The sequence below is a fragment of the Schistocerca nitens genome, chromosome 2 (assembly GCF_023898315.1).
Source record: "Schistocerca nitens isolate TAMUIC-IGC-003100 chromosome 2, iqSchNite1.1, whole genome shotgun sequence".
In the NCBI taxonomy this organism is placed as follows: Eukaryota; Metazoa; Arthropoda; class Insecta; order Orthoptera; family Acrididae; genus Schistocerca; species Schistocerca nitens.
The window spans coordinates 543,395,963-543,420,016 of NC_064615.1; the positions used below are offsets into that span (position 1 = coordinate 543,395,963).

At 40.1% G+C, this 24,054-nt stretch overlaps 1 long non-coding RNA gene across 2 annotated transcripts in view; it reads left to right on the forward strand.

The window, feature by feature from the left end:
• LOC126236564 (uncharacterized) overlaps nt 1-24,054 on the forward strand; it is a 111,194-nt gene that overhangs the window by 64,992 nt on the left and 22,148 nt on the right. The window contains exon 1 of one of the 2 annotated variants that reach the window (XR_007544956.1): nt 16,334-16,626. The exons of the other annotated variant lie outside the window; for it this stretch is intronic. This is a non-coding gene — a long non-coding RNA (uncharacterized LOC126236564). Of the gene's footprint in view, nt 1-16,333; nt 16,627-24,054 lie in introns of those variants that run through there. 2 annotated transcript variants of the gene reach the window in all.

The following is a 24,054-nucleotide window of genomic DNA, read 5'->3' on the forward strand; positions in this document are numbered from 1 at the left end:
AAAACGTAATAAATGAAAGTTTTACTGAAGTTAGACCGAATTCTGAAATCTTGCAAATAGTGAACAAGGCAGATAATGCGGCAAATAAGCAAAATTCACTTGTGTGAACTTAAATGTAGAAAAGATCCGTAACATGAACACTAAAGACGTCAATATGGGTTACAATAATGTTAATTATAATTATGCTACGACACGCAGCAGTCTTCATTAATTTCAAAAACCTTCTAGCGACCGTGTACTATGCCCATACACGTGCTCGCTCACTGATATTTTGCCTTGCTTCTTATAATAAAACCATTTCCATCACAATCTCCATTTGGCATTTCCGCGCCAACACACGCGTCTATACCAGAACACAGAAACTTCACAACTCGTCTCTACCCGCTCTCTCAACCCAACGAAGTTATTGTTACATGAATTATATTACTCGTGTTTCGTGCAATAAAATATCTCCGACATTGTCAGCGTATTTGCTACAGCGATTTGACATAATTATTTCTTATTTATTCTTTTAGCATAAATTATATTTTCATGATACTAATTACTGACAAAATTAATAAATATATGTAGTTCAAGAAAATTGTTTTGAACTCCAGACATGAAGTAGCTGAAGAATACGTGAGGCACTGGGTTGTAGTGTTACAAACAGAGCTCGTAATGTAATCTGCTTGCTGCTGCGTACATCCTATGCTTGTGAGCCGTCGCTCTGTAATAACACGCTTCCTTAGTGCTGGCAAGTTCAGAGTAAAAAGTGTAACATAAATTTTTGACACAAGCTATTAAAAATACGAATTGGTTCTGTTAGAATTAAGGAATGTGCTCCACTTACCCAGAACTGTGAATACGGTTTGGAGCAAAAACACTAACAGATGTTTACTGCACGTTGTATTCACAGACAACAACAGAAGAACGTGTTCATTTGTTTACTGCGTTCCGTAGGTCGTTCGTCCTGCACTAGAACAGACGTCTCTCACAGTAACAAAGATCAATAGCCGGCCGGTGTGGTCGAGCGATTCTACGCGCTTCAATCTGGAACCGCGCGACCGCTACGGTCGCAGGTTCGAATCCTGCCTCCGGCATGGATGTGTGTGATGTCCTTAGGTTAGTTAGGTTTAAGTAGTTCTTAGTTCTGGGGGACTGATGACCTCAGAAGTTAAGTCGCATAGTGCTCAGAGCCATTTGAACCACTTTTGAAAAATCAGTAAGTGCTCAGAGCTCTTGTGGTATACATTTCAGAGAACATATCTACTTGACATTTTGGCCATGTTTTAATCCAAAGTGCCACCTCTCCAAATATAGAATACTTTTTTTAACACTGTAGTGTGAACACTAGTGACTACGTCGCCCTTCTTTTGGGTGCTCTTGAAATTGTCTTCCCAACTGTCGATTTTGTTCCGTTAATAGCGATGTGTTGAGTTATATCTACAGCGACACATATCTGTATCGAATATCTTTCGGAATAATTAAAGAAACGAGGAACTAATGTGGACTACATTGTCCACGCTCTGGAGCTGAGCTTTCACGAGATTTCTGTTTGCAGAATACATGTGAATTTCTAATGGAGAAGATTCTCGTCGTCCAAAAATAGTCATAATGAGTGAATGTGAAACGTGTTCAATCACTCTGTACGTTAGCGATTTAGGCCTTCAGTCATGCGAAGCCGCGCGGTTTAGCCGCGCGGTGTGAGGCGCCTTGCGGTGGTTCGCGCGGCTCCCCCTGCCGGAGGTTCGACTCCTCCCTCGGACATGAGTGTGTGTCTTGTCCTTAGCGTAAGTTGTTAAGTTAGATTAAGTAGTGTTTAAACCTAGGGACCGATGACCACAGCACTTTCGTTCCATGGGAACTTACCACAAATTTCCAATTTCCAATCACGTACGCTTTTTCAAATCGACTGGAAAGCTTCGTTGGTCCTGCAATTTACGATAAACTTCTGCTCCAAGGGAAGAATTTTCTGCATATGATCTTACAAGTATCTCCCAGGTTCATATGATTTTCTACTTTTACACTATTGAGCAATTTTGATTTCTATTATGCGCATCAATTATGTCCACGTCGACCAAATGAGCGCTATGGGATAATTGGGTGAGCCTTCATTCTATGATGAAACAGTTTCGAAAGACCGAATTCAGTAATTCGACCTTCTCTTCATGAACTTCCATTTAGGTGCCAGTACGACCAAAAGGTGACTGAATAGGTAGTGTAGACGCATTTTCAGGTCCGATACTTCTTAGGATTTTTGATCATATCGGTTAGTGACATTTTAATTTGAAACACATGGTTACCTTCAGCTTGTGATTGTTAACAAGGCTCTGCCGTCGTTTAAATCTCTATTGAAGTTCTCCTTCTTTTAGGATGGGCTTAGTAACATACCACGTGAACTGTGGTCAGTCTTTGCGATCCATCGCAAGCCTACTTGGTACCTACAAGTTAAGATGCGTTTTCAGTACTTTTAGATTTCATCCATTTGTGCTTCACGTCTTCTTCATCAGAGCAGATGAATATTCGATGGTGACAGCTCAAATACTCGCCAGTTTATTTCCTGCTATTCTGCTAAGGAGGAATATTTTCATATATCTCGTAACTTCTTTGTCTTCGTTTTTACACTTGGAGTCATTGAAGCCTTAACTGCTCTTTAGTGACAGTCTCTCCTTTACGTAAACCCATTCGGGTCTGTTATTAGATCCTGTCTGTTACTGGATCACGTAAGATATTCCCCTACGAGTCGGTTCTTTGAATCATTCAGAACAGTCTCATACTAACCCTGCCTCTGGCACCAGTTTTGATCACATGGTTCTCCCATTTAATAGCTACTTGATACGGCTAAGTTAACGTTTGGAGTTGCAATCTTTTAACAGTTGATAAATAGTGAAGTATGAGTCTCATAAATGATAGAAACTGGAACTAGTAGCAATATCTCCCTTGTTGGCTTAATGAAAAGACGGGTTCCAGTTCAATTATACAACAATAAGGTTCCTTCACCATTTATTATTTTACATACGTAGCACAACACGTTTCCGGAATTTTTTCCCAGTTTAGAATATTGTAGGAAATAACATAATTTTTAGGTATGGTGTCTGATTGTATGCTTGTTCTCCCTCTAGTTCCTTATGGTCCTCTTTTTATCTCCTCATTGTAATTTAAAAAAAAAACGGAAAATTTAAACCATGGAATGTAAATGCTGCTGTTTTGGATAATATTTTTGGAATATATATATATATATTTGGAATATATCATAATAGTTCAGAAATATTACACCGATTTTATAGATGCTCTTGATGCTCTTAGGACAAAAAAAATCGCTCAGTGAAAGTAAACGAAATTTGCAGCAAACATTGTCTGCACTGGATGTATAAGAGCGCGATGACACCACATATTTATATATTTATTAGGAGAAAGACGACACTTGTTGATACTTTAACGAATATAGGGGATTAATCAATTTCTATGAAACTATGGGATTGAACTAGAGAGCAGCAGCAAACTATTAAGATCTCTAATTTATGCAATGGATCAGAATCTTAATAAGGGACTTCGTTCATGGCAAAGCAATTTGTGTCTAAATCGATTCGTATAACAGAATCTTTGAGGATTTCAGAGGATATTCTTGGTTACTGATAAGTAGATGCAATTGCGACACTTTATTCCATACAATGCCACGTTACAACTAAACACTTTCAATAAACTGCCCCGATGACAGTAACAAGCCTTGGTTCATTGAAGTTGGGGAATATTAAACGGTTTGCTTCGCTAAATTTGTATGGGCACTACATGCGTATCATATAAATCTTTTTATCAAAATACGTAATACCTGGAATACAAACACATGTAGTGCTACTGAAGACATAGTTCAGTAGGCGAAGACGTGCAAATTATGCTGCCTGCTGTTAGCGTGATATTTGTTGAAGTAAACATTCACGAACGTTCCTGATCCACGATTCATATTACCAAACGTTTCTTCTTCAGTTTCTAAATAAATATAACACGCAATAAGTATGTATGACTCTAAAGCATACCTGGAAGCCCTTATAATGCTCAACATGTTGCCTTAATTTTTCTGTTGCATGTTAACTACTGCAATGGAATACAACACGCCTCGAAAAGGGTATCAAGCATGACAAGGCATATTAGAGATCGGCTTCCCCTCCCGCCTACCCCCTCCATCCTACTATTCTTGACCATGTAAAGAACTTCTATTAAATATACAACTAGTGTAATTTTCTCACACAGGTTGACTAACGTGTAGCATGAAGGTACTAAAATTAGTTGAAGTCCATCCATATTGCAACTTACAAAATGAATCACCGTGTTTAAAATAACTCTTTGTGTCAAGTGTGTTGTCACTACTGTATCATGTAACAATATATGTGGTGCAGGACGTTAAAAGTACAAAAAATGTACTATGCTTACACAGTCTAATTGCTATGAAACTAAAATAAATAATTTTGGAATTTTGTTTAAGTGGCCTTGTAAATCATACCACAACTCTCGCTATTATAGATGGTATGATAAATGAGTGCACGAGTTGCTTTTTGCTAATTACAAGTCACATAGGTAACCATCCTTTGGCCAATCACCATTTTCATCGCCATACTTGATGGTGATACCATATAGACAGACTTAATTTGAACAGGGGTGACGTTTGATCTACTGCAAGAAGCCCTTCATGATTAATTCCACCTGCCCTGCGACACTTCGTTGCCTATATTGGATTTGCGATTTTAGATGGGGTCTGTCATATCGGATACAATCTTGGCGGAACAAGGAGAATATTTCTCCTTGAACTTAACTTGTCCGAGAGGGATGGGGGAGACATTAAGATATTATACAATTAGGAACAGTTAATCCTGCATTTTAATCATAGCTCTAGTTTGACTTCCAAGTGTCATACATGATCTACTGTCTGTCCTAGAACCAAGTTTTCCCTATTGTGGCAAGGGGAGGGTGAGGATGACATAAATCATTTGCTGTTCAGGTGGTAGGAGAGTATGGCGTCGTAAATCAGCTCGCACACGGTCCAATAGTGGAACAGTGAAGTAAAAAAGTGGTTCGATGACTCTTCTGCCAGGCACTTACGTGTGAATTCCAGCAATGCCAAGGTAGTGATCTATCTTTAGATGTAGATCTCTTTGTTCAGGGTATAATGTAGGGAGAGAGATTTATAAATTATCTGGACACAGTGATGATGATGAAGACTGGATGAAATGTGGGTTTGTATTGGTATTGTTCCACTACTCTGACTGTAATCAGTCAAAGTCCAAAATCGTACGTCGCCTAACCATCACGAAATATTAATGTCACAGCAGCCTCACTGTTCCCAAATCTCATTTGACTTAAGATTTTGTAAGCGTTAAGAATTGTTCAAGTACATGAGTAGCCGCTTATCACTCTACAATCACTTCATAGGTCGCAAAACCACTGACACCACCCCAACATACAAACTACCTGCAATACCGTTCCACACAGCGTGACAGTCTGACACGGAATGACCCCTCAGCTCACAACGACAACGAGTTACTGCCCTCTCGGACATATAAGTCCTCGGATTCAATGCCGAAACTCACAACGAACGCAATATTTAGAAAGTGGACCTATGGACCCAATAAATTGGGTTTCTGCATATGTTGGTACCGTTTTTCCATAATTTTAGTAAACAGAACAGATACACATAACAGAGGATTTAGCCAGTAATATTTTCTCCTTCACTGTTTACAACAGTCTGCCAATGCTAGGGTAACTTTTCTATTCAGCGACTACAGAAATCAAGTGGTTTTTCAGGCGAAGACCTCTTTGAGCCATATTCGGAGTGCATTTTCATCCGGCAAGCAGGTTTCATGAACGTTGTTCGATAGAAAGCGGAAAAGGAGACATACTGATGGCACAAGATCGAATGAATAAGATGGTGGGTAATTACTTCCCAACCCAACTCTTGCATGCTGTTTCTTGTCAGTCTAGGAAAATTATGGACGCTGGTTATCAGATGTAGCATCACTTCACGCAGTCCTGCTGGTCGTTATTCTTGCATTACGTCTGCAAGATATCTCAGCTGTTGAGAATAAATGCCAGCAGAGATGGTTACTCCATCGCTCTTCCACCACATGTGTAACATTATCATTCGTGGGTGCGTGTAGGTCTTTTTACAGGGAGTTGCTGCTTTGTTTTAGCTCAACCAATTGTTTCTTTTCCTTATGTTAGCATAAAGGCACCATTTCTAATCAGCAGTAACGACACAGTGTAGGAATAATAGGTTCTGTTCACGAGCCAATGGATGACGAGCAAGCACAGATGGACATATGGCCGCCCACTAATTTTTGTGATTTTGGCTCTGAGCATCTGGTACCAATACACACGACTTGGAAGCTGCTCCATTGCATGCAACTGTCGTACGATGGTGGAGTAATCACAGTTTATCACATTTCCGAGTTAATGAGTAAACTGACCGGTACTTGTGAAATAATGCGTTTAAACTATCTTCATCAAACCCGAAGGTCTTCCTGAACATGGAATCACTACTGCCAAAACGATCCTCATACAACGAGATAACCATTTCACTGCTCAGTCCAGTAGTATTATCCCTATACCCTGTGCTGTCTACTTCCACTGCTGTCACCCCTCTATTTAGTTCAAACAAAAGTATACGCCGGGAATGTTCCGATTTCTGCACTTGACACTCCATTTTATTGCATCTACAGCTCCACTCATTATCTCCAAATGACAAACTGACAATCTGTAAATGCAGACGGCAACAGTGAACTACAAATACCAAATGACATTCGATAAAGATATCCATAGCAATTGGAATAACAACATGAAAAACAAAAACGCTTCGAACTTATGCATCATCCTTATGAAACATGTAGACGTTATAATTATAACATCTATGTCGAGTTTAAAGTCTTCGTCTTCCGTTCCCCCTAAGATAACGTACATTTTCCAATGTTTAATTGTTTACCCATAATTAAATAATACATGAAATTTGTGCACAAGTGCCTATGATAATTGATCAAGTAATGATTCTTAAAAGAAGCTAGGAAAGAAAGGTAGCCTGTGCGATAGAAGCGTCTTAGTGCTATATTCAACGCTGCTATTATGGTTCAAATGGCTCTGAGCACTATGGGACTTAACTGCTTAGGTCATCAGTCCCCTAGAACTTAGAACTACTTAAACCTAATAACCTAAGAACATCACATACATCCATGCCAGAGGCAGTATTCGAACCTGCGGCCATTGCGGTCACGCGGCGCCAGACTGCAGCGCCTAGAGCAGCTCAACCACTGCTGATATTACATTACGTATAATTAAACACTTTCAAGTGACGAGAGTATTTCATATGGACAAAATTAAATATTTAATTACATAAGAAAAAATAACGTTATAAGTTTTACATATGACTTTTTTACTAATCGTGAAGTACGAGGAATGTCATGTTCCGAGTAACTGTGGAGAATGTGATGATCTGGCATGTTTCCACAATGTAAAAAAAGTGAAATATAATAATTCAATAAATAAGAGAAACAAGGATGTGAGGATTTAGTGATGGTGGCTAGTGTCTTCCGTGTAATTTAGCGCTCACCCCACCTCTTCCATGCCTGCAATAAACTACGGATATCATGTCTTCGGCAGCTTGCTCGCCGGTGGGAACGTGGCGAACGAAGCTGGTGCAGCCATCTGCCCTTCCCTCGGCTCTTCAGCCAAGTCAAAACGTACAATTCTAAAGTTCCAATAAGTTTAGATTGCTGAATAGCTCGCCAGCGTGTGTGTTACGTTACACTGTGAATGAATTAACTCAACGAATCCATCAGGGATGGAGAAGATAACAGAGTATGTTATATGTACTGTCATTCATTTCCTCCTGCTTGAAAAAAATTCTCTGGGCAAAATACCTGTAACCAAAACTATCACTTGATTTTGTTATTCATTGCCTCATTCGCTCTACATCTGTAATTCTTTTGTTTGCTAATTGGGAAAGGTAATTTCCTTTCTGTCTGTCGTATTTGCATTAAACCCTGAGGCTCTCTTGTTGCGAGACAGTACGTCTTCAGGTTTTCTAAATAATGTCACAAATATTCGGTATTGTCATACTGTAACTTACGTGACTGTAGTCACATTGGTTTTCATGTACGTCATAGAGACTACCAGCCTCAGACTCACACTGCCAGCCAATAGGGCATCATTACCGTCCAGTGGAGGTATTTTAGCAAGCGCCAAAGTCGTGCTATGAGTCCTTAGAGTGCGTTGTATCTCAATATTTGCACATTAAGAGAGAGTGGAGTCACATTGCCAGACGGTACTGATGCACTGCTACATGATAGAGTGGCACTAACACGCAGTAGACAAAACCGCATTCTGTAATTATGTTTATTAACTTCTTCAGCCCTGGTAACAGTGGTGGAGGTCCACGGACAACCAGAAGAGTCGACCACCGTCGCCAACCCACAACCAACCACCGTCACCCATCCACAACAAACCACCGTCACTACCACGAAACCAACCACAGAGAGCTCGCCCGCGCAAGACGAAGATGCCATATGTGTGGAGGCAGACAACACTTTGTACTTGTATGCTAATGTCCAGAAGCTGTATTATTGCTACTACCTGCTACCGAAAAATAAGTCACTTTAAACAACACTATTTCCTACTTAGAATTGATAAGATAACAACAGACAGTTTAGTATAACATTTCATTAAGGATTCCATAGTGCATGTGAAAATATGAATAATATCAAACATTCAAGAGAAGGCGGTTACCCCTACCTGCTCAAAATGCATAAAAATACCTTCCCGCACAATGCAAGACCCCGAACTTTTCAAAATTGCAACTCTTCGGGATTCTTCACCAAAACTATTTGGATCAATTTGCTGCACGCAGTTAGTCCACTTTTCCCTATAATTTGCGATCCCTTAAAAACTACTGCATCTTTTAACCTTGTACAGTTCTGAATCGGAATTATTAGGATTCATCTGTATAACTCGGCACTATGTTCGTCGGGGGCTATAGTGTCGACATTTTACGAAGGGATATTTGAATAGGCGACGGATGTTACAACAAGTGCCGTGATCCATAGCATGTGATTTATTTTGACGGTGTTGTGTTAGCAGCTTTGTACCAAAGCCTTCACACAGAAAAACAACATATTCGATAGGAAAGTCCCACTTTTCAAATTAACCCGTTTAAGTCAGGAAATGGCATTAGTGTATATAAACAATAATGTATCGTCCGGTGTATAAATTGACAGAGGAGGAATACTATGATGTCTGTTTTAGAAAGCTCAAACGACGGGTTATTAGTGCCCTTCAATGAAATTTTCACTCTGTAGCGGAATGTGCGCTGATATGAAACTTCCTGGGAGATTAAAACTGTGTGCGGACCGAGACTCGAACTCGGGACCTTTGCCTTTCGAGGGCAAGTGCTTTACCATCTGTCTTTCATTTATCATAATGACTTGGTACTATCATGACACTTCAGTAGAACATTGTCAAATCATCATGCAATGTCACCTGCTAATGGGAGAAAAAAGTCACTATGATAACAGAATAATAATAATAATAATAATAATAATAATAATAATAAACCCTATGGAGGCGCGGGAAAAGAATAGGCCTCTGGTATGTTCTGCCAGTCGTAAAAGACGACGAAAAGAACAAACCACTAATAGGGCTAACCCCCCTTTTAGTGTGATTAGTTGGTTCAGGACAGAACTAATGAAGCCTCGGACAAGCGCTGTCATGGTTGGGGACGACGCTTGAACCCTATGCCCGTCCACAATGGCAATGACACTGCTAGCCACACGGAAAATTATTTAAATCCAAATAGAGGTGTTTTGCAGGATACGCTTCCTGCAACCACTCTAGAAGGAAAACAAAGAGAATGAGATGGTCAGATGTTCTGTTATTACCAAGCAACAAACTTAGGAACCAACACAACTGGATACAGAACACAAGTATACACAACATTTATTATCAGATACCCAGAATTAAAATTTTTAACAGAACAACGACTAGCTGACTATCTAGATCCGTGTAATAACCAAAAATAACAGGATAGCCCAGTCAGAATAAGAAAACATCAAACAACAAGTACAACAAATACTGGAACAAAATAATGTGCAATCAGAAGAAGAAAATACAGTAATGGACTCAAACCTCCCAGAACAAACAAACAAAGAACAACATGCATCAATTAAACAATCAGAGGAAAACGAAATCTTAAGACAGCCACCAGAACAAGCAGAAATAGAACACGAAGTGACACACATGTTAGATATAGAAGAAGAATTTCAGCTGACGTATATAGAATACAATGACACAAATACAGACATTAGACCATTCTTGCACAGACCACCAAATAACCCAAAAGTCGAAACAACAATAACAACTATCAACACAAACATACACAACAAAATAAATGAAAATACAACTATGGAAGAGTTACAACTACTGGTTTATATGGGAGCGCTCACTACACTAAATATACACACTAGGCAGAGATCAGAACCAACCGACACACAGAAGAAACCGTCAAAACCAATATGGCAACACAGACTGTTGTTGTTGTTGTTGTTGTTGTGGTCTTCAGTCCTGAGACTGGTTTGATGCAGCTCTCCATGCTACTCTATCCTGTGCAAGCTTCTTCATCTCCCAGTACCTACTGCAACCTACATCCTTCTGAATCTGCTTAGTGTATTCATCTCTTGGTCTCCCTCTACGATTTTTACCCTCCACGCTGCCCTCCAATACTAAGTTGGTGATCCCTTGATGCCTCAGAACATGTCCTACCAACCGATCCCGTCTTCTGGTCAAGTTGTGCCACAAACTTCTCTTCTCCCCAATTCTATTCAGTACTTCCTCATTAGTTATGTGATCTACCCATCTAATCTTCAGCATTCTTCTGTAGCACCACATTTCGAATGCTTCTATTCTCTTCTTGTCCAAACTATTTATCGTCCATGTTTCACTTCCATACATGGCTACACTCCATACAAATACTTTCAGAAATGACTTCCTGACACTTAAATCTATACTCGATGTTAACAAATTTCTCTTCTTCAGAAACGCTTTCCTTGCCATTGCCAGTCTACATTTTATATCCTCTCTACTTCGACCATCATCAGTTATTTTGCTCCCCAAATAGCAAAACTCCTTTACTTCTTTAAGTGTCTCATTTCCTAATCTAATTCCCTCAGCATCACCCGACTTAATTCGACTACATTCCATTATCCTCGTTTTGCTTTTGTTGATGTTCATCTTATATCCTCCTTTCAAGACACTGTCCATTCCATTCAACTGCTCTTCCAAGTCCTTTGCTGTCTCTGACAGAATTACAATGTCATCGGGGAACCTCAAACTTTTTACTTCTTCTCCATGGATTTTAATACCTACTCCGAATTTTTCTTTTGTTTCCTTTACTCCTTGCTCAATATACAGATTGAATAACATCGGGGAGAGGCTACAACCCTGTCTTACTCCCTTCCCAACCACCGCTTCCCTTTCATGTCCCTCGACTCTTATAACTGCCATTTGGTTTCTGTACAAATTGTAAATAGCCTTTCGCTCCCTGTATTTTACCCCTGCAACCTTTAGAATTTGAAAGAGAGTATTCCAGTCAACATTGTCAAAAGCTTTCTCTAAGTCTACAAATGCTAGAAACGTAGGTTTGCCTTTCCTTAATCTTTCTTCTAAGATAAATCGTAAGGTCAGTATTGCCTCACGTGTTCCAGTGTTTCTACGGAATCCAAACTGATCTTCCCCGAGGTTGGCTTCTATTAGTTTTTCCATTCGTCTATAAAGAATTTGTGTTAGTATTTTGCAGCTGTGACTTATTAAACTGATGGTTCGGTAATTTTCACATCTGTCAACTCCTGCTTTCTTTGGGATTGGAATTATTATATTCTTCTTGAAGTCTGAGGGTATTTCGCCTGTTTCATACATCTTGCTCACCAGATGGTAGAGTTTTGTCAGGACTGGCTCTCCCAAGGCCATCAGTAGTTCCAATGGAATGTTGTCTACTCCGGGGGCCTTGTTTCGACTCAGCTCTTTCAGTGCTCTGTCAAACTCTTCACGCAGTATCGTATCTCTCATTTCATCTTCATCTACATCCTCTTCCATTTCCATAATATTGTCCTCAAGTACATCGCCCTTGTATAGACCCTCTATATACTCCTTCCACCTTTCTGCATTCCATTCCTTGCTTAGAACTGGGTTTCCATCTGAGCTCTTGATATTCATACAAGTCGTTCTCTTATCTCCAAAGGTCTCTTTAATTTTCCTGTACGCAGTATCTATCTTACCCCTAGTGAGATAAGCCTCTACATCCTTACATTTGTCCTCTAGCCATCCCTGCTTTGCCATTTTGCACTTCCTGTCGATCTCATTTTTGAGACGTTTGTATTCCTTTTTGCCTGCTTCATTTACTGCATTTTTATATTTTCTCCTTTCATCAATTAAATTCAATATTTCTACTGTTACCCAAGGATTTCTACTAGACCTCGTCTTTTTACCTACTTGATCCTCTGCTGCCTTCACTACTTCATCCCTCAAAGCTACCCATTCTTCTTCTACTGTATTTCTTTCCCCCATTCCTGTCAATTGTTCCCTTATGCTCTCCCTGAAACTCTGTACAACCTCTGGTTCCTTCAGTTTATCCAGGTCCCATCTCCTGAAATTCCCACCTTTTTGCAGTTTCTTCAGTTTTAATCTACAGGTCATAACCAATAGATTGTGGTCAGAGTCCACATCTGCCCCTGGAAATGTCTTACAATTTAAAACCTGGTTCCTAAATCTCTGTCTTACCATTATATAATCTATCTGATACCTTTTAGTATCTCCAGGGTTCTTCCATGTATACAACCTTCTTTCATGATTCTTAAACCAAGTGTTAGCTATGATTAAGTTATGCTCTGTGCAAAATTCTACCAGGCGGCTTCCTCTTTCATTTCTTAGCCCCGATCCATATTCACCTACTATGTTTCCTTCTCTCCCTTTTCCTACACTCGAATTCCAGTCACCCATGACTATTAAATTTTCGTCTCCCTTCACTATCTGAATAATTTCTTTTATTTCATCATACATTTCTTCAATTTCTTCGTCATCTGCAGAGCTAGTTGGCATATAAACTTGTACTACTGTAGTAGGTGTGGGCTTCGTATCTATCTTGGCCACAATAATGCGTTCACTATGCTGTTTGTAATAGCTTACCCGCATTCCTGTTTTCCTATTCATTATTAAACCTACTCCTGCATTACCCCTATTTGACTTTGTATTTATAACTCTGTAGTTACCTGACCAGAAGTCTTGTTCCTCCTGCCACTGAACTTCACTAATTCCCACTACATCTAACTTCAAACCTATCCATTTCCCTTTTTAAATTTTCTAACCAACCTGCCCGATTAAGGGATCTGACATTCCACGCTCCGACCCATAGAACGCCAGTTTTCATTCTCCTGATAACGACATCCTCTTGAGTAGTCCCCGCCCGGAGATCCGAATGGGGGACTATTTTACCTCCGGAATATTTTACCCAAGAGGACGCAATCATAATTTAATCATACAGTAAAGCTGCATGTCCTAGGGAAAAATTACGGCTGTAGTTTCCCCTTGCTTTCAGCCGTTCGCAGTACCAGCACAGCAAGGCCGTTTTGGTTATTGTTACAAGGCCAGATCAGTCAATCATCCAGACTGTTGCCCTTGCAACTACTGAAAAGGCTGCTGCCCCTCTTCAGGAACCACACGTTTGTCTGGCCTCTCAACAGATACCTCTCCGTTGTGGTGGGACCTACGGTACGGCTATCTGTATCGCTGAGGCACGCAAGCCTCCCCACCAACGGCAAGGTCCAGGGTTCATGGGGGGGGGGGGGGGGGGCAACACAGACTACAGATCAGAATAGAAAAACTGAGAAAAGACATCGGACAGCTAACGCAATTTATAAGAAATGAAATATCAGACAAAAAATGAAAAAGTTTAAGTAAAATCTCACCAAAAGAAGCGATAGAGCAGTTAGATGAAAAGAAGCAGAAAGTACAAGCATGGGCCAAACGACTTAGAAGATACAAAAAAAGTGAAAATAGAAGGACACAAAACCAAACATTCAACACAAACCAAGAGAAATTTTACCAGACAATAGATAACACGCACATTTAAATAGACAATCCACCAAACATAACAGACATGGAACACTGCTGGAGCAACATATGGTCAAACCCAGTACAACATAACAGACATGCATAGTGGATACAAGCAGAAACAGACACATACAAGATGATACCACAAATGCCTGAAGTGATAATTTTGCAACATGAAGTCACCCAAGCAATTAATTCTACACACAATTGCAAAGCCCCTGGAAAAGATAAAATAGCAAATTTCTGGCTAATGAAGTTCACCTCAACACATTCACATCTACCTAAATTATTTAACAGTTACATTGCAGACACATACACAGTCCCTGATCCACTTACACAAGGAACAACTTATCTGAAACCTAAAGATCAAGCAAGACACAGCAAACCCAGCAAAATATCGCCCCATAACATGCCTACCAACAATATACAAAATATTAACTTCAGTCATTACACAGAAATTAATGACACATACAACACAGAACAAAATTATAAATGAAGAACAAAAGGACTGCTGCAAAGGAGCACGAGGATGTAAATAGCAACTGATAATAGATGCAGAGGTGAAATATCAAGCTAAAACTAAGCAAAGGTCGCTACACTACACATACATTGATTACCAAAAAGCTTTTGATAGTGTACCCCACTCATGGTTGCTACAAATATTCGAAATATACAAAGTAGATCCTAAATTGATACAGTTCCTAAACATAGTAACGAAAAATTGGAAAACCACACTTAATATCCAAACAAATTCAAATAATATAAGATCACAGCCAATACAGATTAAGTGTAGAATATACCAAGGAGACTCAATAAGTCCTTTCTTGTTCTGACTTGCCCTAAACCCACTATCCAACAAGCTAAACAATACAAATTATGGATATAATAACACCACCACATACCAACACAAAATCACACATTTGCTATACATGGATGATCTAAAACTGCTGGCAGCAACAAATCAACAACTCAACCAATTACTAAAGATAACAGAAGTATTCAGCAATGATATAAATATGGCTTTTGGAACAGAAAAATGGAAGAAAAATAGCATAGTCAGGGGAAAACACACTAAACAAAAAGATTACATAATGGATAACCGCAGCGACTGCGTAGAAGCTATGGAAAAAATAGAGGCCTATAAATATCTAGGATACAGACAAAAAATAGGAATAGACAATACAAATATTAAAGAAGAACTAAAAGAAAAATATAGACAAAGACTAACAAAAATACTGAAAACAGAATTGACAGCAAGAAACAAGAGAAAACCTATAAATACTTATGCTATACCAATATTGACCTACTCATTTGGACTAGTGAAATGGAGTAACACAGACCTAGAAGCACTCAATACACTTACACGATCACAATGCCACAAATATAGAATACATCACATACATTCAGCAACAGAAAGATACACATTAAGCAGAAAGGAAGGCGGAAGGGGGATTTATCGAAATAAAATACCTACATTATGGACAGGCAGACAATTTCAGAAAATTCTTTATAGAACGAGCAGAAACTAGCAAAATACACAAAGCAATCACTCATATAAATACATCAGCTACACCATAGCAATTCCACACCCACTTCTACAACCCTTTGAATCACATAACATCAACAGATGTGAAGAAAGTAAATTGGAAAAAGAAAACACTACATGGCAAATGCCATATCATCTAACACAGCCACACATCGATCAAGACGCATCCAACACATGGCTAAGAAAAGGCAATATTTATCAAAACAAGACATGGTTGTCTCACTGGGAGGTCCGCGATCGTTCATTAAGTAAAATATGGCGTTTCAGTCTTCGATCGCTATTCTTTATTCTCAATAACCGGTTTCGGGCTAGCTGCCCATCTTCAGATCTGTTAGACAATGTTAAAAATGTAATTAATAAGAGAGATACAGTTAGCGATAAAAATATCTTAGTTTACAAAAAGAAATTTTGGAACGTATTAAATGCCAACATACCATATGTTGTAGTTACAGAGTAACTTGTCCGTACAGAACACACAGTTCACTGTCATAAGTAAAGTAAAATTCAATCTGTTAAAACATTATATCGCAGTATTTAAGAGTAACCTGATTGGTAACAGCAAAAAGTGCCCTCTACCTATAACAATTGTGCATCTGTCATTATTTCGCCGTATATATTAATGGCGAATATTCTTTTTAATAAAACAATTTTTAAGGTAATAACATATGAATAATCATTTTGAGTGGACCATGAAACGAAAAATTTTTACATTAATTTAAAAATTTTTTATAGAGAAAATAAAATATAATTAAAATGTAGACATTCTTCCGAAAATGTGCGTTTGCTCTTCTTTGTTTTTGATTGGTGGTGGAGTGGATTTCCCTACGTCAGAACGTATACAACGCCACGCCGAGTCGCCTTGCGCCGCGCCCAATTCACCTCGCCGCCAGTACGCTGAGGGCCGTTCCGCTGTAGCTGTTTCTTACTGGGGCGTGCTGTTGCATTCAAGAGGAAGCCTAAAACAGGTCTTTAAAAATCTCATAATAATTCCTGTGCATAAAATCACTTTGCTCATTAAGTAGTAGGTCTGGGGTTTTATTGTGATGTGCGTATATTTCAATCTCTTCGAGCACGTTGAGATAGAGACTTTTTGGAGCTTTATGTAGCACCTCCATTTGATCATTTATATTACTCACTTCATGTCTACTCTCTTTTACATGTGTTCCAAATGCTGTTCGATTGCTATGACTGCAATGTTCCCTGTATCGAATTTCAAAATTCCGCCCTGTTTGTCCTATATAATAACTGTCACATTCAGCACATTTAATCTTATACACTCCGGATTTATTGTATTTCATTTGTTTCGTCGTTGCTGGTTTATGTCTTAATCTGTGTGCCATTTGCCCTTGGTTCTGAAATGCCACTGCGATGTTTTTTGGAAAGCATTTAGCAATTCTTTCCGACACACGCCCTTTGTATGTCAGGGTGACAAACTTCTTCTTAACTTTAATTTTCCTAGAATCGCTACTGATGCCCGCGGATCTGTTTTTGATTTTATTAAACATACGTGTAACATCTTGTGTCCTGTATCCGTTAGCTGCTGCTACTTGCTTAATAATATCCAGTTCTTTCTGCAACTCATCTTCCTGTAGTGGCAATCTGAGGGCTCTGTTGCACATTGCATAAAAGTACGCTCTTTTATGCTGTGCCGGGTGGTGCGACGTCGCTACTATGATGTTGTCGGAGCAAGTGTCTTTTCTATAGACGCCGAAAACGTGCCTGCCTCCCTACTTTCTGACAGTCAAATCTAAATAGTTAATCGCCCCATTGTTTTCCATTTCTAGTGTGAATTGGATTTTTGGATGCTGCTCGTTTAAAACTTTAGTCATTTCCTCTACGTCTTCTTTTTCCCCTTTGAATAATAAAATAGTGTCGTCAACATACCGTCTGTAATAAATTAACTTCTCCTTAATTTCTGGAAAAGAGCTAAAAACTTTGTTCTCAAAGTCATTCATAAAAATTTTTCGTTTCATGGTCCACTCAAAATGATTATTCATATGTTATTACCTTAAAAATCGTTTTATTAAAAAGAATATTCGCCATAATATATACGGCGAAATAATGACAGATGCACAATTGTTATAGGTAGAGGGCACTTTTTGCTGTTACCAATCAGGTTACTCTTAAATACTGCGATATAATGTTTTAACAGATTGAATTTTACTTTACTTATGACAGTGAACTGTGTGTTCTGTACGGACAAGTTACTCTGTAACTACAACATATGGTATGTTGGCATTTAATACGTTCCAAAATTTCTTTTTGTAAACTAAGATATTTTTATCGCTAACTGTATCTCTCTTATTAATTACATTTTTAACATTGTCTAACAGATCTGAAGATGGGCAGCTAGCCCGAAACCGGTTATTGAGAATAAAGAATAGCGATCGAAGACTGAAACGCCATATTTTACAAAAGGCAATATGTACAGTGACATCCCAATACCACAACAGATAAATGCAGACTTCGCAAACAACAAACAGAAACAGAAGATCACAACACAAGCGGATGTACAATACTAGTAAATACAGAATACACCAGAAGACATGACAATGTAGCAAGAATAATACATCAACAACTTGCCATACAACATAAACTAATAAAACAACACATTCCCACACACAAGTAAGCACCACAGAATGTACTGGAGAATGATGAATAAAAAATTATACTGGAACAGAACCATTATAGCATATAAAACAACACCACATAACAAACCCGACATCATACTCACCAATAAAAAGAAGAAATTAACACAACTAATCGAAATATCCATACCCAATACAACAAATATACAGAAGAAAACAGGAGAAAAAATTGAAAAATATATCCACCTGGCTGAGGAAATCAAGGACATGTGGCATCAGGATAAAGTTGACATTATACCAATTATACTATCAACTACAGGAGTCGTACCACACAATATCCTCTAGTACATCAACGCAATACAGCTACATCCAAACGTATACATACAACTACAGAAACTTGTAATTATTGATACATGTTCAATTACCCGAAAGTTCCTAAATGCAGTGTAACATGTACCGTACAATTAAAAGGAAGTCACGCCTGATCAAGGTCTGCGTCACTTTCCATTTTTAACCAGACATAACGTCTGAGAAAGGAAAGAAATAATAATAATAAGCCCAGAATATAGCTCATAAACAACCACCAAGTTCACGTGATATGTATCAACAATTATTTTTATACGAGGTGCATTCAAGTTCTAAGGCCTCCGATTTTTTTTCTAATTAACTACTCACCCGAAATCCATGAAACTGGCATTACTTCTCGACGTAATCGCCCTGCCAACGTACACATTTTTCACAACGCTGACGCCATGATTCCATGGCAGCGGCGAAGGCTTCTTTAGGAGTCTGATTTGACCACTGGAAAATCGCTGAGGCAATAGCAGCATGGCTGGTGAATGTGCGGCCACGGAGAGTGTCTTTCATTGTTGGAAAAAGCCAAAAGTCACTACGAGCCAGGTCAGGTGAGTAGGGTGCATGAGGAATCACTTCAAAGTTGTTATCACGAAGAAACTGTTGCGTAACGTTAGCTCGATGTGCGGGTGCGTTGTCTTGGCGAAACAGCACACGCGCAGCCCTTCCCGGACGTTTTTGTTGCAGTGCAGGAAGAAATTTGTTCTTCAAAACATTTTTGTAGGATGCACCTGTTACCGTAGTTCCCTTTGGAACGCAATGGGTAAGGATTACGCCCTCGCTGTCCCAGAACATGGACACCATCATTTTTTCAGCACTGGCGGTTACCCGAAATTTTTTTGGCGGCGGTGAATCTGTGTGCTTCCATTGAGCTGACTGGCGCTTTGTTTCTGGATTGAAAAATGGCATCCACGTCTCATCCATTGTCACACCCGACGAAAAGAAAGTCCTATTCATGCTGTCGTTGCGCGTCAACATTGCTTGGCAACATGCCACATGGGCAGCCATGTGGTCGTCCGTCAGCATTCGTGGCACCCACCTGGATGACACTTTTCGCATTTTCAGGTCGTCATGCAGGATTGTGTGCACAGAACCCACAGAAATGCCAACTCTGGAGGCAATCTGTTCAACAGTCATTCGACGATCCCCCAAAACAATTGTCTCCACTTTTTCGATCATGTTGTCAGACCGGCTTGTGCGAGCCCGAGGTTGTTTCGGTTTGTTGTCACACGATGCTCTGCCTTCATTAAACTGTCGCACCGACGAACGCACTTTCGACACATCCGTAACTCCATCACCACATGTCTCATTCAACTGTCGATGTATATCAATTGGTTTCACACCACGCAAATTCAGAAAACGAATGATTGCACGCTGTTCAAGTAAGGAAAACGTCGCCATTTTTAGTATTTAAAACAGTTCTCATTCTCGCCGTTGGCGGTAAAATTCCATCTGCCGTACGGTGCTGCCATCTCTGGGACGTATTGACAATGAACGTGGCCTCATTTTAAAACAATGCGCATACCTTAGAACTTGAATGCACCTCGTATGTATTTTTTACTAATTTCTTAATTTTTCGTTAGTTTGTATTTTTCTTTATTTTTATAGTTTGTAATAGAATTTAAGAGTAGAAGGAAAACGAAACCAGATTACATTCGAAATAATAAAGTAAGAAAATCCCAATCTGAGTGCAGGAATTGTAGACCCTCATGTGTATCTATACATCCTCTACACACATTTTACAATAGAACTGGAGTGATGCTGAGTCAATATACAAAACATACCGAACAGGGAAAGCAGGAGAGGACAAGCCTAAGCAAATCAGATGGGAACATACATAACAAAGAAAAAAAAAACTTACCAGAAAAATTAAATTAACTAACAACTTCCTGACGGAAAACAAGATTCAAGATGTTTGCAAAGAAGTCTCGATATCGAAGCGTTCGCAAGCATGTCCAATAGGCAGTGACCATGTACTGTATGAAGTTCATGTGAGCTTTCCCAACGCTTTCTATAACATAATGAACGAAGTGTCCTAGCAACCACATAATGGTATGGGATTTTGACCGTAGAAAGAAGGAGAATCCGGGCGCAATATGATATCCGTAGAGTATGCAGCCACAGAAGATCAAGTAAGGAAGGTCAGTTGTGACCTGATCCGAAACCAGTTTCTATATGACATGTAAAGCGATGTCGTGTCGTATCTGGAGATAAATCCGTGTCACTAAGCCCTATACGGAAAAGTCGCTCCTTCGCTGGAGCCAAGTTATTTACTACCTTATACCACGACGACGCTACGCGCATCGGCAGAATCGGAAGACTGATACTGAACCAAACAATTGTCCAGGTGGTTTGCGGTGAGCCTCTTTCAACGAAGTTCGGGCATGGGACTGCTTCCCAACCAATCTTTAGGAATTTCATGGGTAGAGGACAGGTCTCCATAAGATGTCAGCTCCTAAGTAGCTCACCGCAACTTGTAATGTATGTGACCAACATCAATAGGGGGTTCAAGACCAGCAGGACGGACACAGAGAAACTAATGAGACGTGAATGTGTGAGTTTCTTGAGCCATCGTCAAAACAGTACGACGCACATATAGCATCTGCGTCTTCCTTCATATATCAGTCAGGTCCAGCCCCCCAGAGAAACGAGGCTTCGTGATCACCTCATACCGTAAGCGAAATATATGTCTTTTCTATAAGGAACGACCAGACAATAGTTGTAGTTTTTCTTCCATCATCGAGGGAAGCGGATAAACTTGGGCAACATAGTAAGCTTTTCGTAAGACATATGTATCCAGTATTCGCACTTTCTGGAGCAGAGTAAGAGAACGCCTTTCATGCTCTAATATCGCTTCCTGAATTTTTTCCGTATCAGACTTCCAGTTAAGCACCGCCATTTTGAGTGGACAACGATTGATGATGATACCAGGAGACGTATGCCGATCCACAGCAGTAGCCCATGGAACAACCGTGTGATCCGAACCTCGTAAGAGAAGAAGCTTGCATTTACCTTCATTAAGTTTTGCACCTGAAAACCAACAAAAATCAACGATTACAGCCTTCAGTCAAGGTATCCCAGCAGGATTGCGATGCAGAACCTTCACCTGCTCCGCGTATGCAAGAACACCTATAGTCCCGCCGGAAAGCGTCCAACCAGTAAGCTGGGGTGCTAGCATCCGAAGTAGGGGCTCCAGAGAGGTTCAAATGGCCCTGAGCACTATGCGACTTAACTTCTGAGGTCATTAGTCGCCTAGAACTGAGAACTAATTAAACCTAACTAACCTAAGGACATCACACACATCCATGCCCGAGGCAGGATTCGAACCTGCGACCGTAGCGGTCGCTCGGCTACAGACTGTAGTGCCTAGAACCACATGGCCACTCCGGCCGGGCTCCAGAGACAACACAATCACATAAACAAAGTCATTGACAGCGGGCTTCCATGAGGATTTCCCCTACGGATATTTATTGGGGGCGTCAGTTGGCCATTAACAACCACCGAAGCCGAAATACCCGTAAACATATTTGAGAGCACTCGCCATGTGTCAACCCTGAAACCAACTGCCTCCAGAATCCGAAGCAGGAAGTCGTGATTAACCCGATGAAATGAATCGAAGTCTAGAAAAGCAAGGGCACATGGGACGAGCGTTACAGCATCAACCGAAACCCTGTCATGACACACGACTGAGTATATGGGTAAAAGTGGTACGACCAGGTACGCAGCTTTGATGTTTTGCAACAATCGTCCCCATCAAAGCCGACATCCTACTATTAACTGCCCTCGCCACGGTCTTATAATCAAAGTTTAACAAAGTAAGTGGGAGAAAGCTATCAGGGGCAGCCGGTCAAGTGCGTTTTGGGATTAAAACAATTTTTCCCACTTTGAACAAGGTCGGCACTACTCTACCCTGTAACGCATCATTCGAAAGTGAGGTAAATGTAGCACCCAAAAACGGCCAACAGCGCATGGAAAATTCTTTGGGAAGTCAATCTAGACCCAGGAACATTTGAGAAGGTGATCCCACAATAAGTTTGTGAACTTCCTTAGACTGAAAGGCTACTAAGATCGTTGTATTACGTTCAGGTGTAAGTGTCGTATCCAAGATGCTGACGAGTGGGTCGTAAAAGGTTTCATGTCGTAGATGTCTACGTAGCACTAGGGCAGGGCTTAACAACTGGCCAGTTTTCAGTGCGAGTACTCGCGTCTGCTCAGGCACGTGCTCGCGAGCAGGTGCAAGGTCGCGGAGTAGAAAGGGAGGGGAGGGAGGGGAAATGCACACGCACGTATGAATAGGACCGCAGCGTGCCTATTGAATTCGCGCCGACTTTGTAACGTTAAAAGTACTACGATCAGCTCTAACAGTCACTTCGCTGGTTAAGAATCATGTCAAGTCGCCGTTGTGTAACCCCAACCATGCTTTCGCAGTTCAACCCCCATTGGGAGGAGTTGTATCTGTTTACAGAAAAAGATGGTGTTGCCAAATGTTTAGTATGTCACAAAATGCTGAATTCTTGTAGGAAATTTAATTTGTAGCGACATTATATGTCATACCACGCGAAAGACTACGGAAGTGGAAAATGTGATGGACCAGATCATGCACAGGAAGTTATTAAACTTAAAAGGAAGCTATCCGAAGAAGATCTGGATGACGAAGAAAAATCAACTGAGGCAGCTCTCAGAGTGAGCTACAAAATTGCTTTGTTGTTAGCGAAATCCCTACGCCCCTTCACTGATGGCGATTTAATAAAAGATGTTTGGTAGTTACAGCGGAACATTTGTGTCCATCTCAAGTTGAACAGTTTCGGATTGTGCCATTATCTGACATGACAATTATGCGTCGCATACAGGACATGGCAGACGACGTGCAGAGCCAGCTTGCAAATATCTATAAAGATTTTATGGCGTAATCTCTAGCTCTGGACGAAAGTGTTGATATCACTGGAACAGCGCAGCTTTCCATATGTATTAGAGGTGTTAATAGAGATCTTCAGGTGAGGAAGGAGCTCCTCAATGTAGTAGCCATGAAGAACACTACAACCAGAGGTAGTGTTGAAGAAAGTGTTGAAAATATAGGATTGTCGTGGAATTCTTTAGTTTCAGTGTCTACAGACGGTGCACCAGCGATGACAGGGAAAAAAATTAGGTTTCGTTGCGCTGTTGAAGGAGAAAATGCAAAAACTGACCGTGCCGAATGAAATAAGGGGCGTCCACTGTGTGATCCACCAGGAAAACTTATGTGCAAAGAGTATCACTCTAAAAAATTTGATGAGTGTTGTTGTTCATACAACCAATTATATAAGGAAGCATGGGCTACAGCACAGACAATTTAAAAGCTTTCTTGAGGATGTAGAAAGCCAGTATGGTAGCGTGCCTTATTACAGCGAGTTCCACTGGCTTAGTCATGGCGAATTATTAAATCGAATTTTTGCCTATTAGATGAGATAAATA